Raw genomic sequence first — 11392 nt, 5'->3', positions numbered from 1 at the left:
ATTTCTCGGTGTGTCTATGAGGGTGTTCCTGGAGAAGATTAGCATTTGATCAGAAGACTGAGAAGATCTGCCCTCCCCAGTGTAAGCAGGCATCATCCAATCCATTGAGGGCCCATATAGAACAAAAGGGCAGAGGAAGGGCGAATTCTCTCTCTCTCTCCTTGAACTGGAACATCCATCTTCTCCTGCCCTTGGACGTCAGAGCTCCTGGCTCTCAAGCCTTTGGACTCAGACTAAATCATACCACCTGCTTTCCTGGTTCTCCAGTTTACGGATGGTGGATTATGGCACATCTCAGCCTCTGTAATCATTGGAGCCAATTCCCGTAATTAAATCGCCTCTGATGTTTCTATGTGCTGCAGGACAACTCACCTCGCCCCATCTCAACACGCCCAGGCATCACCGCTGGGGTTGGGCACCCACCCTGTGGCAGGAGTTTCTACAACCCCCAGCTCCCTTTGAAATGGTTTCCACGTGGTAACCTACAATAAAGCTCCTTCTCCCTCACAGCAAGGCAGTGCGGCCTCGGATTTTTCTGGGCAGTGCCCTAGATGGAAGGGGAAGGAAGGTGTGTAACTTCCGAAAACTGCCTTTCAAAGGAGGAGCATCTCTTCTTCATCCCTCCTCATTCCCGCTGCCCAGCGTGTGGAATTAATGACTAGAAATTGAGGTGTCCCCTTGGACTGTGAAGTGACCCAAGGAATAGAAGCCACACAGCAGCAGAACAAAAGGGCAGAAAGAGCTCAAACCCTGACACCATACTAGCCCTGGATGGCCTACCTCTGGACTTGGATGTGCAGAGATTTCCTTCCATCTTGTTTTAGCCACTGTTATTTTGGGTTGTCCAATCAGAGCCGCACCTGAACCTGCCCATACATTTCCCTTCAGGGTCTAGACACAGAGGCGTCACCTTTACCTACTGGGTAGTCTGGTGATTGCCAGAATGGGCATGGATGTCTATTCTCACCTTTGAAGGGGCCAAGAAAACTTAAGGGGCTGCTAAAATGCCGGTTCCCGGCTCTAGTGAGTCTGGAAGTCCTTGGAATCTGCACGTTTAACAGGCATCCTTGGAGAGTGATGGGAATAGACCATGGACCACATGTGGAGAGATGCTGGGCCTTTGAAACGAAAAACCTGGTTAGGGGTGGTCTCCAGGCTACAAAATCTCTTCTATCTGCACAAAAACCTCCGTCTTCCCTCCACACTACCTTCCCCAGACACACACGTGCATGCCACCCGCACCAAAGGAGACCACCTGTGAAGGTCTGTTCTTCCTGGGCTAGGAAGGAAAGATACCGTATTTTTCCTTTGGTGATTCTATAGCAGCAAAAATTAGCAAGATGCCCGAACATGGCTCAGAAATCACTGCTTGTCCCACTTTTGTTAATACAGAAAATAAAGGAATAATATGTAGTTTTAATTTGTAAATTCGAATACTAATAAAGTTCAACATTATATACAAACAGAGACTAAATATACATTCAAATGGCCAACTTCTAAGAAGCAAAGTAAAAAAAATATGTGCTTTGGCACCAATCAGCCCTGAGTTCAAATCCCAGCTCTACTATTTCCAGCCAGAGTGACCTTGGGTGTGTTACTTGACCTCTCTGAGCCTCAGTTTCAGCGACTATAAAACAAACACCAATTTTATAGGCTCTAGGGAAACACGAAGTATATAGCATACTTAAAACCATGCTTGGCACACAGTAGGCTCTTTTATAATAATAATGTGATTCTATCTCTTGTTTTTTCCTCATGTTGATCACTGCCCTGACTTGGGCTTCATCTCCACCAATTCTTGTCATTATTGTATAGTGGCTGCCATAACAAATCACCTCAAGCTTAGTGTCATAAATCAACAGAAATGTATTCTCTCACAGTCCTGAAGGTCTGAAATCAGTTCTCTTGGGCTAAAATCAAGGTGTCAGCAGGGCTGAGCTCCCTCCTGAAGCTCTACAGGAGAATCTGAATCTTGCCTTGTCCAGTTCTGCTGGCTGCTAGCATTCCTGGGCTTGTGACTCCAATCTATGGATCAACGGTCACATGGTGTTATGGAATGAATATTTGTTTCCCCCAAAATTCATATGTTGAAATAACCCTCAATGTGACAGTATTAGGAGATGGGGCCTTGGGGAGATGATGAAGTCATGGGGGTGGAGCCCTCATGCATGGGATTAGTGCCCTTATAAAAGAGACCCCAGAGAGCTTTCTCACCCTTCTAACCATGTGAGGAAAGCAGCAAGACGGCTGTCTATAAATCAGGAAGAGAAATCTCAACAGACACCAAATATGCCATTGCTTTGATCTTGGACTTCCCAGCCTCCAGATCCATGAGAAATAAATGTTTGTTGTTTAAGCCACCCAGTCTATGGTACCCTGTCATAGCAGCCTGAACAGACTAAGACACTTGGTCTTCTCTTCTCTATCGATCACATCTCCCCCGGCCTGCCTCTTGTAAGGACACTTGTGATTGGATTTAGGGCCCACCTGGATAACAAGGATCATCTCCCCATGTCAGATCCTTAACTTAATCACATCTTCAAAGACTCTTTTTCCTTATAGGGTGACATTTAAAGATTCTAGGGATTAGGAGCTGATATCTTTAGGGGCCGCTGTTCACCCTGTTCCAATCATTACATATTAAAGTATGACTTAAATGTATCTCAAAAAACCAATAAAAAAGCAGTATTTCCTCAAGCCTGAGGATGAAAGCCAACAGGCTAAGGATGACACAGCACAAGGAAGGAGACCCTGTGTCCTCCACGGCAAGGTTGTGCCACTGAATACCCCAATCCTGGGGGCACCCAATGCCATAGTGAGACTGTGTTTGATAATAAATCCCTATTGTGAAACAGAGAGAGACCAACATGCTCACACATAACTAATCACTCTGCTGTCTCCTGGCCTGCTCCCTCTCCTCTGGCCCTCACCTGCTCCTATGTGGCCTCTGCTTGGCTGGGACTACCTCACTCATGGGGGGGCCTTTCTGACCTTGCTCCTCTCCTTGGGAACAGAGCCTGCGTGGTTAAGAATTTGAGCTTTGTTTTTTTGTTTTCTTAATTTTTTTTAAATTAATTCATTTATTTATTTATTTTTGGTGCATTAAGTCCTCGTTGCTACATGCGGGCTTTCTCTCTTGTGGTGAGCCAGGGCTACCCTTCACTGCCGTGCAGGCGGCTTCTCGTTGCGGGTGGCTTCTCCTTGCGGTGGCTTCTCCTTGCGGAGCATGGGTTCTAGGCACGGGCTTCAGTAGTTGTGGCTCGCAGGCTCTAGAGCACAGGCTCAGTAGTTGTGGCGCATGGGCTTAGTTGCTCCGCGGCATGTGGGATCTTCACGGACCAGGGCTCAAAACCCGTGTCCCTGCATTGGCAGGCGGATTCTTAACCGCTATGCCACCAGGGAAGTCCCAGAATTTGAGCTTTGGATCAGAGCCTGTCTGGACACCAGTTCTCAAGTCCTGGCTTCACCTCCTACTTGGTGTGGGGGGCTTTGGAGAGTTCACTTCCTAAACCTCAGTTTTCTCACCTGTTAGATGAACAGAACTGCCTCAGAATAATCCTGAGGGTTGAATCATGTGGAGGGGGAAACCCCTGGAATTCACAGAGCCTGGTCCACATTTCTCACTGCTGCTCCCAGCCACATCCAGATCTGCTTCCATCTCTCTCTGGATGTCTGTCCCCTGTGCTAGACACACTGTTCCATACACATATTTTGTTGTGTTAATTTTTCTTCTCGGGGACTTGTCTGATTCATCTTGGGTCCCCAGTTCCTACCACAGAGGAGTATAGAGTCGTTAAATGAAAAGGAAAGAGCTCAAAGGCTCCTATCTGGAATCATCAGAAGTGTTATATATTAAATTGTTTTGAAGGTGCAATGAGAGAGATGCAAACTTCTTTTCATATTTTAAGGAGTCAAGTCATTTAAGACCTAAATATTTAGAATGATCAATGTGGAGATCTTGTAACAACCTTAAATTATTAGAAAGCCATTGTTTCAAACTTTGATGAGCTTTTTAAGGTTTTTTTTTCTGAAGTTACTAAAGTTTATGAACCTAGTCTGGTAGCTACTTCAGACCAAATAAATTCCCAGTTATCATTGAATGTGAAGATTAAATTTAATGTGTGTGAAAGATAGATGAAAGGATGAAAAGGCAATTAGAAATAATGGCCTCTGACCATGCAGGTACACAAATTAAAGAATTGTCAGCCCAGGACAGAGATTCTATCAGTGATGAATCTGTCGTTTCACTTGACTACTGATCTAGTACCATTATGGGAAAACTAACAGAAATGACCTGAGTGAACAGACTGGGGCCATTTGTTTCTTAAGTGAAATTTCCAGGCACCCAACTCCAGCCTTTGCTTTTCCATCACCACTGAGTGGCAGTTGGCAGAGAGCGGTGACCTTTACTTAACCTTGAGAATAACTCTACCCCTTCCTGGCCAAAATGAGGAATGTATGTCAATGCTTATTGACAATCCATTTGCAGAAGTTATTGAATGTTTGGTCTAAGTCGATGATATCTTTGCCTTTTTGAACTTTATTTTACAAAATAAATATCTTTCATAGGTCATCTTAGAAGTCAGAGAGGGCCACATACCAGATACAGATGCGTGGCCAGTTTAAAAGGTAACTTTTATGTCTTGTTTTGCTTTGAGGGTTTTGTTTTTGCTCAAACATTCATCTCAGTGAATATAGAGAAATAGCCAAGTTTCGCCTGCCACCTTCTTACTGGAAGACAATCCACTTTCATTCCTCTAGGTATTTAGAAACTGTTTATTGTTGTCAACAGTCCAGTAGTTAAGTGATTCCAAAACAAATCCTAAATCAAGCACTGCTTCCAGACTTAACTCCTTCCCTTCCCCAACATCGCCATGTAATGATTTGTTCAAAGATCTGAAGTAAACGAAATCAGATCAGATATCCAATCCCTCAAAGAAAATGGCCCCAGTGAAGTTAAATCCCCAAACTTGCCCTCATTTTCACCTCTCTGACCCGTCCTTATCAGGAGTTTCTTGTCACCAATAAGATTAGTGGTAGTTAGTGCATTGGGCTGAATCAGATTTTTCATGTTGGATTAATCATGAAAATGCTATGAGCCAAATAACTTACATGATAGAAAGGTACAGAAGAGCCCATCAACCACACATTCTGTGGATCAACAGACTATGTCAGAAATACCCTTGATTAAAAGTCTTCAAGATTTTGGCTAAGGTTATTTCACGATTACAGAATTTTTAATCTATGTAAGTAATGAATATGGAGCGGCGTCTAATGACTGATGTCAAATATTTTCATTGTTGTTTTTAATAAGTATCACTTATTTTCAAAGCAATACATATGCATTGGAGAGAATTTTAAAACTACAGAAAAAAACAACAAAAAATAAATCACCCATAATCCATCACCCCAAAATAATTACTCTTAACAGTCTGTATAAGCCCTTCTAAGGATATATGTATGTGTGTGTTTAACAAAAAAAAGATCATGCTGTAAATATAATTTTGCTTCATTTTTCAAATAACACTGTGAGCATTTAACAACTGCATAATATTCTGTCGTGTGAGGCACCATAATTTATTTTACAAATTCCCTATTATTGACTTTTAGGATGATTCTAAGTTTTCATTTTTATAAATATTATTATAACCAATATCTGTGTATAAACATATTTGCCCTCATCTCTGATTCTATCCTTCAGAAATATTTATAAAAAGGTAAGGGATATAAAGTTTCTTAAAAGCTCTTATTCCCCATGTATTGCCAAATAGCTGAGGAGGTAGCCTCAATTTTACACTCCCACCAGTAAAGTGTGACTGTCCGCTGGTCAACATCATGTATTGATAGCCTATTCATTTATTTAATGTGCATTTTAAGCTTTATTTAAGAAAGTGATAATGGGTCTCCCATGATCATTTTCAGAGTAATGAAATAAATTCAAAGAAATTACAAAGTGTGGCTTGGATAGCTGACAGGAATTTACTTAGACTTATTTAATAAGCAAACTTCAAATAAAAAAATAAGCAGGGCTTCCCTGGTGGCGCAGTGGTTGAGAGTCCGCCTGCCGATGCAGGGGATACGGGTTCGTGTCCCGGTCTGGGAAGATCCCACATGCCGCGGAGCGGCTGGGCCCGTGAGCCATGGCCACTGAGCCTGCGCATCCGGAGCCTGTGCTCCGCAACGGGAGAGGCCACAACAGTGAGAGGCCCGCGTACCACACACACAAAAAAGCAAACTTCTATGAAGAGAGAACAGACCTGTGGTTGCCAAGGGGGAGGGGGGAGGGGAGGGATGGAGTGGGAATTTGGGGTTAGCGGATGCAAACTATTATATATAGAATGGATAAACAACAAGGTCCTACGGTTTCAAACCTCCTGATTCTTGCTCACCTCAGGGCCTTTGCACAGACTGTTCCCTTGCCCGGAAAGGTCCTTCCCAGCTCTGTGCCTGGATGGTTCCTCCTCACCCTTCAGGTCCCATCAAACACTACCCTCCTTAGACAAGTTATCCCCATTATTCTCCTTCATGTTCTTCATGGCATGAATTGCAACTTATAGTTTAGAGCAATGCTCCTCCAAGTTTCTGGAATGTAGGATGAATTTTTCTAAAAAAACAAAATGGAAAAAAAGATAAACAAGGGGCCTCGTTTTGTTTTGTTTTGTTTTGTTTGTAAACTAGACTCAGCAAACATAAAATTACTCAGTCAAAGCGCTAGAGAAATTTCTAAAAACTTCTGTCAACTTCAGTGCTACCTTGTCTGAGCCTAGTAACACACAGGTTGTGGCCCAGCCTTATGTCCACAGACCCCACTGACAGAATCACTGGTTTGTCCCCACTAAACTGTGAGCTCGAAGTGGGGAAAGGACCTCATCTGTCTTTTCACCACATGTCTCTAAGGTGTAGAAGGGTACCTGGTACATAATAGGTGTTCAATCCTTTTTTATTGAATGACTTGAGTGGTTGAACCAACGACCAGTCACTAATAATAAAGGAGGGTGTGGGACTTCCCTGGTGGTCCACTGGTTAAGAATCTGCCTTCCAATGCAGGGGACACAGGTTTGATCCCTGGTCGGGGAACTAAGATCCCACATGCCACCGGACAACTATTGAGCCCGCACGCCACAATTAGAGAGAAGCCCGCGCACTGCAACAAAGAGCCCAAGCGCTGCAGTGAAAGATCCTGCATGCCACAACTAAGACCCAACACAGGCAAATAAATAAATATTTTTTAAAAAGATGAAAACTCAAAAAATTAAATAAATAAAGGAGGGTGTGTAGCAAAGAGGTGTCCACTGGGTGGTTTGGCAGGCTGGTCACTGTTGGCCGAGGGGCTAGGTGCAGGTGGTGAAGTCTGCATGCATCATGGTGGACCAGCACGGGCCCAGGGGTGACTCAAGAGTACTCTCACTGCCCAGGCCCGTGGAGGTCAAGAGAGGCCCCGGCAGCGGCCTTTGCCCATGGGGCAGCCATGGTTTATCCCAAAACAACTCGGCTTAGCCTGCCCTCACCGCCCTGCCTGGTGGCCCCTCTGATCTCTGACGAGATTCCTTTTGAGGATCCAGGGTGGAAATTCTGTTCAAGGTCCACTGACCTGGGTAGGAGTGGGGAGCTTCCCAAGGGGAGACTCAGACAGATTCTGGGGGCCCAACTTAGGTGGGATGGGCCGGCAGTCATCAGCCCTCTGCTAGTGAGTGGTACTTCAGCGACATGCAGCCTAGACACAGGGTCCCAGAGAGAGGCCAGCAGAGACTCAGGCCTGAAACAGAGAAAGAATCTGAAGGGCTGGGGGCAGGAAGGGGCCTGGGGCAGCAGAATCCTACTTAGGTGGGCTTCCAAAGGTTGGCCTTTGCTGTTCAGGGATGTGTGACCAAGAGAGAGCAGGCTCAGATATAAACCCACAATGCAGATAAGGCAACGGAACTTTTTCTGGACTTATCAGCCAGGAGAAATGTTGTGGGCAAAACACACAGGACAGAGAGGAATGGGCTAAGGGGAGGGGGCTGGACCCAGGGGCCTCAGGACAGCAGGAGGAGGTGATGGCAAGGTCAGGCAAGAAGCACTCTTTCTCCTGGTGCAGCGGGAGGGGCTGAGGCAGGACCACGATGTAGCCGCAGGATGAAAGCACAGCAGGCAGGAGAGAGAAGGGGGGGAAGCAGAGCCGTGAGGACGCAGTCTGGGAAGGCACTGGGAATTTCCCGAGGCTGGGCCTGGCCCCGGCTACCATCTGAGCAGAGCTGTCTGGTCCAACATCCAATCAGAGTGGGTGGAAACCTTTGGAGCCATCCTTAAAGCTCATTATAACAAAGGGCCCTGGGAAAGGCAGACCCGGCCAGGAAAACTCTCCTGTACAATCACTAGGGAGTCTGTTATGTGTCCAATACTTTCATGTATGTCTCTTTCTGCTTATTTTCCTATTGCGATTAACAGTAAGATGTTTCACATAAAAAAGGCCTATTTAGGTGGGCCTATGTAAGTCAAAAATGGTCAAATACTGGCCATTTCATGTGGTTCCACCAAGTGTAATTGGGTCCAGGACAGAAAGCAGTGAGATGCTAAGGAGACAGACTTCTTTCTCAACCAGTTCTGGGTGTGGAGCTGATCCAATGCCTCAGAGACCAGAAAGGGGATGGATCTACGAAGAGAGAAAATGGCTGCGTCCTCAGGAGCAGAGGGAAAGGGGACCGTGACCAGGAGAGCTGGTGCGGACGAGCAAAGGATGGGGCGGGGGGCGGGGTGTTCCTCTCTGGCAGAAGGGGTCCCCGGGGTGGGCTGTCCGTGGTCTACAGCTGGACTGTAAACACAGCAGTGTGATGTAGGGAGTGTAAGTCTGTGTTGGTTTTAATCAGGTTACTGAGTTGTTCTTCTCCCCCTGATGTCCCTGGCAGCCCAACACTCAATATCCAACCACCCCCGCCCGGTGTGATGAGCTGCCCACTCAGGTAGAATCAACCACACTCAGAGCCCAGAGAAGACAGAATGCCCAGTGTCACCACCCAGAGCCGCCTGGGGCAACGGGACAGCTGCCCGAGCCTCAGCTGTGGCTCCTTCTGAGGCCTGCCCCCAGGAGTGCCAGGGGAAGGGGCCATATTTCCGAGGGATGGCTCCCTTGGGCCCCATTCCCCCTGCCAGTAGCCCTCACCCGGGCCTGACGTGGGAGCAGCTGTAACCCGGATCTTCCCTTTCCTCCCCACTGATGTCAGGATGGCGGGTGGTAGTGGGAGGAACAGTGATGCTACAGCCCTACCTGGGGAAACACTAGCTTACCTGGAGATGAGAGGACACTCTCTGTTCCACCTGAGGGACCTCCCTCAGGCTAATTCACGGCTGCTGGGTTCTGCCTCTCCCTCAGCATCCTCTGGCAGGGCCACCTCTCCTGCACGCCGCCAGCAGAGCCCTGGACTCGGATGCTGGCCCCCAAGTGTCCCCTGTGAGAGTTGGACAAGTTAATTGCCTACATCTCGTCTTATGGAGCTGTCAAAAGGGGATAGTAATGACCGCGACATCACAGGGCCCTTGTGAGAATGAAATGAGTGAAAACACTTGGAACCTCGCCTGGCACATGGTAAGGGTCCAACAAGCGTTACATAATTATAGTTATGTATTATCGTCGTTATTGAAGACACAAGAGTTTCTCATGCCGCTCGGGGCAGGAATGCAGCTGGGTATCAGGAAGGCAATGGAAGCAAGAACTAGCCATGCAACAGGACTCAGCCGCTCACCTTTTCCTTCCAAGCACATCTGGTTCATTCTGTGTCTCTCTGCAGAGCCTCCTTCCCTAACCCCCAGGCCCTGTCACCAGACGTGTCCACCCGCAGCCCTAAATGCTTGTGCTCTAGGCTCAGCCATGTTCCTAGGTGGCTTCTCTTGTGAGCTGGAGGATGGTCCCCAAAGTAGAGGGAAGTAAGTGTGAGCTTGACTATCCCCCCGAAGTGTCTGTTATAGGAAGGAAGAAAGCATTAAAAGGAATTCTACACACATTGATGTCAAAATGGCAGTTAAACTTCGGTCCTTTCTGGAGAAGTTGCAAAAGCAAAAAACTATTGTGAGCGTGGATATCACTACCAATAGAATTAAGTCAAGGTAGTTCTTTGACTAATCAGAACAATGTTTTCTTTCCCTCGGACCTGGATTATGAAGGGATTGCACTCCAAATAACAAGCGGGGCAGATTGTGATACAGAGAAGGCGCAGCCCTGATTCCTGGGGCCTTGACTATCTAGGAGTCATTTTGAAACTTATGTTACTTTTACTGTAGTTCATGTTAACTTCTTGTCACATTTTAAATATTGTGTTGAATGTGTGAAATAAAGACAAAAAATAAAGACCATTGTGACAGCATTACTGAGGTGCTTGGCGAAGGTCAGACCATACTCAAAAGTACTTTGCGGGGGCTTCCCTGGTGGCTCAGTGGTTGACAGTCCACCTGCCGATGCAGGGGACACGGGTTCGTGCCCCGGTCTGGGAAGATCCCACATGCCGCGGAACGGCTGGGCCCATGAGCCATGGCCGCTGAGCCTGCGCGTCCGGAGCCTGTGCTCTGCAACGGGAGAGGCCACAACAGTGAGAGGCCCGCGTACCGCAAAAAAAAAAAAGTACTTTGGAGAATTAATATAACTGACACAGGCATACATTTAAATAAAAGAGCTAAAATTAAAAATAGTGATAACACCAAATGCTGACAAGAATGCAGAGAAACTGGGTATTTCATGTATTGTTGGTAGTAATGTAAATGTACCACCACTCTGGAAAAGATATTAAACTTACACTTACCATATGACAACTATCACACCTCAGAGCTATCACACCTCTGGACATATGTCCCAGAAGAAATGAAACTTATGCTCACACAGAACTCTAGACATTATAGTCTATAGCAGTTCTATTTGTAATAGCCAAAATGTAGAAATAACTTAAATGTTCTTTGGTGGGTGAAAGCTTAAGCAAACTATGTTGCATGTATACCATGAATAATATTTGACAATGAAAAGTAATGAACTATTAAAAAAAACCCAAAACTTGACACATGAAACAACTCTTAGGACAAGATTTGTGTCCTTCCCCTGTGTGCAGAAAATAATTGTGCTCATTGTCATGTTTGATTAAGGAAATCTTCCCTGCATCTCCTATTTTATTTTTATTTAAAAGAGCTAGTGAACGGGCTTCCCTGGTGGCGCAGTGGTTGAGAGTACACCTGCCGATGCAGGGGACACGGGTTTGTGCCCCCGTCCAGAAAGATCCCACATGCCGCAGAGTAGCTGGGCCCGTGAGCTATGGCCGCTGAGCCTGCACGTCCGGAGCCTGTGCTCCACAACAGGAGAGACCACAGCAGTGAGAGGCCCGCGTACTGCAAAAAAAAAAGAAAAAAAAAAAATAGAGCTAGCGAAGAGCAAATA

Source organism: Phocoena sinus, chromosome 4 (genome assembly GCF_008692025.1).
Source record: "Phocoena sinus isolate mPhoSin1 chromosome 4, mPhoSin1.pri, whole genome shotgun sequence".
Lineage (NCBI taxonomy): Eukaryota > Metazoa > Chordata > Mammalia > Artiodactyla > Phocoenidae > Phocoena > Phocoena sinus.
The sequence above is the reverse complement of the archived record's forward strand: the minus strand, read 5'-3'. Positions refer to the sequence as shown.